The sequence below is a fragment of the Scylla paramamosain genome, unplaced genomic scaffold (assembly GCF_035594125.1).
Source record: "Scylla paramamosain isolate STU-SP2022 unplaced genomic scaffold, ASM3559412v1 Contig24, whole genome shotgun sequence".
Taxonomy (NCBI): Eukaryota; Metazoa; Arthropoda; class Malacostraca; order Decapoda; family Portunidae; genus Scylla; species Scylla paramamosain.
Window position 1 is genome coordinate 471,511 of NW_026973689.1, and position 6,000 is coordinate 477,510.

At 43.2% G+C, this 6,000-nt stretch overlaps 1 long non-coding RNA gene across 2 annotated transcripts in view; it reads right to left on the bottom strand.

The window, feature by feature from the left end:
- Positions 1-4,780, bottom strand: part of LOC135097529 (uncharacterized) — a 48,568-nt gene extending 43,788 nt beyond the window's left edge. Inside the window, exon 1 of one of the 2 annotated variants that reach the window (XR_010265768.1) lies at positions 4,487-4,780. This is a non-coding gene — a long non-coding RNA (uncharacterized LOC135097529). The remainder of the gene's footprint in view (positions 1-4,486) is intronic. The other variant, XR_010265770.1, reaches the window with a different exon arrangement.
- Positions 4,781-6,000: the final 1,220 nt, after the last annotated feature.

Consider the following 6,000-nt stretch of genomic DNA (forward strand, 5'->3'; position numbering starts at 1 on the left):
ATCACACCGGCAGCAGGACGCGCCAATATTCATGGCTACTGCAGTGACGGAGAGGCGTGCACCACCTCACGGAGACTGCGCCGCCACGACAACTGAATAAATAAGCAAATAAATATATACATAGATAATGAGACCTTGAGATTACCTATTTAAATGCATAGTTTCCACCTGTTATTATCTTTATCTGTTCTTAGAGACGTAATATGCTCACTCATTTTTTATTCTTTATGATGTTTTTTAGTTTTTTTTTAGACACATATTCTCTCTCTCTCTCTCTCTCTCTCTCTCTCTCTCTCTCTCTCTCTCTCTCTCTCTCTCTCTCTCTCTCTCTCTTGCCCTCCCAATTCAGTGATTTAATTTGAGCCAGGCCAAAATATCTCTCACAACAATTGCTGACAGACAATTTTAGTTGATAGGTCCTGGCGATCTCTGCTTCATACTTCCATAATTTTCTATTACCCAGCAGCCTCCTACCTGCCCTCCTCTCCCAGCTGGAAGTGACGCGAGTATTGTAGAATCAGTTCACAGAAGTCGCGGTGCCTTTCATTCAAGTAACTGTGCATTCTGTCCTCGTGGAAGTTGTAATATCATCCGTGTCTTGCCTTTATGTTTTCTGTTATTTTTCCTGTTATTTTTCACTTGTTCCTGTCTCATACTTTTTTTTTTTCTATCTTAGCCACGTTTTCCTCTCTCTGGTCTTCGTCTGGTCATCTTTTTCTTAGGTTGTCTAGTGTCCATCTTCTGCTTTTCAATCTCTTCTTTGTTTTATTTATAGCCCTCCTCCTCCTTATGTTTGGGTTTTGTATGGTTGTCTTCTTGTTCTTTGTTAAGTTGTGTTCCTTCTTGGGTCCTCGTCCTTCATCTTCGCCTTGTTTATTATCTTTCTCCTGTTTAAGTTTCGTCTGGTTTTCCTCTTGTTCCTTGGTTACTAATTTTCGTCTCCTACCTTTCATTCTCCTCTGCTTTATTTAGTCTTACTGCTGCTCACTAGTGCCAGGAATCCCTCTCTGTTTAAGTTTCGTCTGGTTTTCCTCTTGTTCCTTGGTTACTAATTTTCGTCTCCTAACTTTCATTCTCCTCTGCTTTATTTAGTCTTACTGCTGCTCACTAGTGCCAGGAATCCCTCTCTACCTCTGACTCAAGGATCGAGACGCGGGCAGACGAACATTTTCCACAAAGGAGATTAACAAACAAGAAACACGCCTATGAGAAGGAAAATTGGCCAACAAACTAGATTAGAATGGAAAATTGAACAGTGAAAAAGAAAAAAAGACATGGGGAGAGAGAAAGACAACGAGACAGAGAGGAAAGGGAGGGAGATGGGGAGGAAGAGAACGAGGAAAGGAGGGAGGAAGGAAGCTGATTGCGGTCTGCTGCATCAAAAGCTCTCAATTTGTCATCCTCAATGGGATAATACCCGAGTTTAATTGTTTCCCTCTCGGCACGAATGCTGTAGACAGGGCGGCATGCTGCTCTCGTAGGGAATGGCAGCGGCATGGGAGAGGACGGGGAGTGGGGGGGACAGACTGCTTGGGTTGACTGGGAAATGGAGGAGTGTGGGGTGCAAGGTGGAGTTTGGCAGGGAGTGGAATGTTAGTGGGGAGAAAGTAAGAAGGACAGGAGGTTAAGATCTTGGTTGCAGAGGTTGGAAGTGAAAAAGGTGATAGGGTGTGGAATGCAAGGTGGAATTTGCATTTACGGAGCAGATTTAGGTGGATAGATGGAAAGAAGACTGATGGTGTGGAGTAGAAGTGGAGGTGGGGAGATGAGAGTGAAGGGAAGATGAAGTGAAGTGAAGCGACGATGGGGAGATAGTAGATTGATTGATACAGGAGGAGGAGGTGCAGTGTGGAGTGCATGGCAGGGGTGTAATGGGGAGGAGGCAGACAGCTGGAAGGAGAAGGCAGAGTGTGGGGAGGAGGAGGGTCTGGGAAGAGAAATGTAGGCTGAGCATAGTGGTCGGGTAATGGTAAATACATGCACGAACTGTCCTCGTCTCCCCGAAATTGCCCTAATGACCCACTTACTGCCACACAAGCCGCTGCTCATCTCTTCTTATTTCTTGCCTTTTACGCACGCCAAGGAATGCACACCACGAACATTCCACATGAATTTTACACGCGATAAAATAAGATCTTTGGGTCAGCGTGCTAACTATGGTGGATCTCTGTCAGAGAATATATATATATATATATATATATATATATATATATATATATATATATATATATATATATATATATATATATATATATATACCTGATAAATACAAGAATATACTCGTATATACCACGAGCATGCACGAGTTCATATTATGGTCGCATTTTGAAGTGTTTTACGACATATGGAAACCGTACACACACACACACACACACACACACACACACACACACACACACACACACAGAGAAGGACATCAATGCATAATGCATCATATATATTTTTTCTCCTTTATATATAAATATTTTTGCAATCGTTGTTTTGCATTACATGTATTTCACCGACCTTGAATAAATCACAATGTCGGAGCTTAATTATTGCATTTTTGCAATAGATTGCAATCGCTGGTATTATTATTATTATTATTATTATTATTATTATTATTATTATTATTATTATTATTATCATTATTATTATCATCATCATCATCATCATCACCATTACCATTATTTTCGCAAACAAGATACCAGTAACTTTGAAGGTCGTTTAAGTTACGTTATGGGCACGGCAACAAAACACACACACACACACACACACACACACACACACACACACACACACACACACACACACACGTCCAGGTACTATTTCGGTGTATTGGTGTGCTCTGATGTGGCCTAATTAAACCTACGCGGGGAGCCGAATGATCACGTCTCGAAAATGGACACTGCACATCATTACTATCTATTCACGTCAAAGCAAGTCCGTCAAACTCTCAAGATTTGTTCAAAGGTTATTCGATACACTGGTGAAGCGCTTCGTTAATCATCACCATTAGAACTACAAGATTCTACAGCAGGAAAATGGGCTTCAATGCTTAGAGAGGGAGGGATTAGACAGCGCTCGCTACACTGGTACACCGCCTTAGAAGTACTGTGTTACATTGTCGATACATTTGCACAATTCTTGGCTTACATCACGTGCCTATTCTTTGCGTGTCCGATATGAATTAAGGTTATCAAAGTTCCTATAGACATGCACATATAAAGGAGGTCTGGCCTTATAGAATGATACGGCTGAGTAAGTTCAGAGGGCGGCCACTGGTTTAATGCATCATATATATGTAAATTGCCTATACTGGGAAATTGATGTACAAATGCACCACTACATCATGCCGCCAGTCCCGCCAGCGACCCCGAGCTGCCAGGATGGTGTTCGTGTGGCGAGGCGAGGCAATTTGTTGAAGGCTACACTGATTAGTTTGTACGTTAAATATCACTTTCATTCACCATACTCTTACTCTCATTTCACTATCCTTTCCATGTTCTTCCCGCTAATTAATTTCAGGCTTCTTCTAGTACGTGCAAGAGGAGGCGTGAAAGTATGTGTGTATCAATAATGCGAGAAAGGAAATGAATCATACGTGTTTATCTATCGTGACTGCATTCCAGAGCTTCAAAGATTCCACTCCAAGGGAATCATCTCATTCACTTCACGCTTCTAGAAACATGAAGCGTCTGTGTATCTATGAATACGAGAAAGAAGTGCAACATTTATCACTATATTCATGATGACTTCATTCCGAAGCTTCAACGATTCGACTTCAAGTGAGTCGGCTTCGCATTCCTCCAAAGCTCTGCAGCTTATGAATTGGGGTGGTGGAGACGTGTGGCATCACCGGTGGCTACTCCTGCAGGATGAAGCGTACACCGAGTCGCTGATATACAGAACAGCCAGCAAAGCTTTCTAACTGAACTGACCTCCAACCAGTAATCGTTGCATGAATGAAAGGAGTCCTTAAATATTATGTAATAAACTTATTACTCACATAGTTGCCACGTGTCTCCATACGCTCTCTCTCTCTCTCTCTCTCTCTCTCTCTCTCTCTCTCTCTCTGAGCAACATGACGTGTCACATATTATAAGATGCGAAAACATATCTTATATTGAGTAAAAACCTTGTATAAACATATACAAAGGGAGAGGAGGAGACGGTGAAGAGAAAGGATTACGTGAAGGAGTGGGAGAAGGGGAGGGGAGGAGGCGAGGGGGAGGAAGACATTGGGGGAGGAGCATAAGATGGAAGCGCGGGAAAATTTATCCTCGACAAAGTGCTATGATTCATTGCCTTCTACATAATATATCGTGTGTACTTCACCAGTAAGGCTTACTGTGGTGCGCGAAGACCGTGTTTGCAGTGTGAGAGAGGATACAAAGGAGGCACAGCTGATATGTAAGCAGCTGATACAGTCATGGCGGGGTGGCGGGGTAGGGAAGGGAATTTCCTGCTACAAGGGCAAGTCTAGTCACTTCATATAAACACTGACCTCCTCTTGTTGCAATGACCACGTGAGGTGTTGGGAGAAGCCAGTGCCAGCCTCAGTACAGAGTTGTGTTCGCTGTGTCAAGGGTTGTGATGTCTTCCTCAGCGCTTCCGCAATGCTCCTAGTGTCCTGAGGCGGCAGCAATCCCATGTTTACTTTTCGTTTGCTCTTCTCTCGTCCAGCAGCTCACACACCTCTACATCAGAGGCCACACAGTCACCATACCCACGCACTGCACGCCGCTGCATGCCCTGGCCCATGACGTCAAGTTTGCTGCTGGCGGAGTGATACATCTCCCTGACGGTGAGAAGGTGCCACCTCATCATTAATTTCCTGCATTATTTTAACCTTGTATGTAATTTTTTTTTAAGTCTTGATGGTTTGTGATGAAAGTTAGTGTTGTCATAGTATGATTTATGGTTTTAAAAGTACAATGGATGTACGTATAGTTTAGCAACAGCACCAACGCCTCATCTTAACTATACTACCGCCCTCCGCCCCTCCCTCACTCCCTCCCTCCTCTCGGCTCTGCGTCCGTCCTTGTGTAGTTTTCGTGGCCTTCGTGATGAAGTATAGAAGGTTTTGATAACATTACTCAAGGTTTTAATCATAATAGATCTCAGTACACTTTAAAAATCATTGTCTTTTTATGTATTTTTATGTAGAACTAGCGCTCCCTCCCTCTTTCTGTCCAACCCACTCTCCTTTCGTGTCTTCCACCGTGTCTCCTTTTCGTCCACCTTTCCACCACCACATATCCAGCCATCTCCGCACACCATAACGAATCTGACAACGGTATATCTGTGAGCAAGATTTTCTATTCACAGTAAAATATTTTCTAAAGTCAGAGAATCCGTGAAACTACGCGCATTGCATCCTGAATAGTTTAGTAGATACGTATTTGAGGGAAGTCTTTTTGAAACACATGTAATACTCAAGTGAATGTAGATGGACGAACCTTGAAAAATGTATATATTTGTAAGAAACTCGATATTAAATATTGATATAAGTTTGGCTATTTCAAACTTAAAGAGGACGAACTCTGGTATCACTTGGGTTAGAAAGGCGAGTACTCAGCCGCCACCAGCGCCACCTCAGCCTCACTACAACTAAATTCGGGAGTTGGAAGCAATGCGTGAAGGAAAACTTCTATAACCATGTCGTGTTGCCCGCGTCATCTCCGCCACAGGTGTCTAAAAAGGGATGCCACTCAATGACCGAGAGGAGGACGTAACGAAATGTAAAGGCGGCGGCTAAACTCTGCAAAAATAATGTTCGCAACTTTTCGTCACGACGCACCGCCGGAGGAGCGTCTCAGAATTAAAAAGTTTAGGTATTAAAGTTCAAAAGTGGTGACGGGCGGTAGTCCCTCGCGACTGAGAGAGAGAGAGAGAGAGAGAGAGAGAGAGAGAGAGAGAGAGAGAGAGAGAGAGAGAGAGAGATCCAACCCACACCCGCCCGCGAAAAAAAAAAGAATGAAGAATGAACAGTGTGTGTGTGTGTGTGTGTGTGTGTGT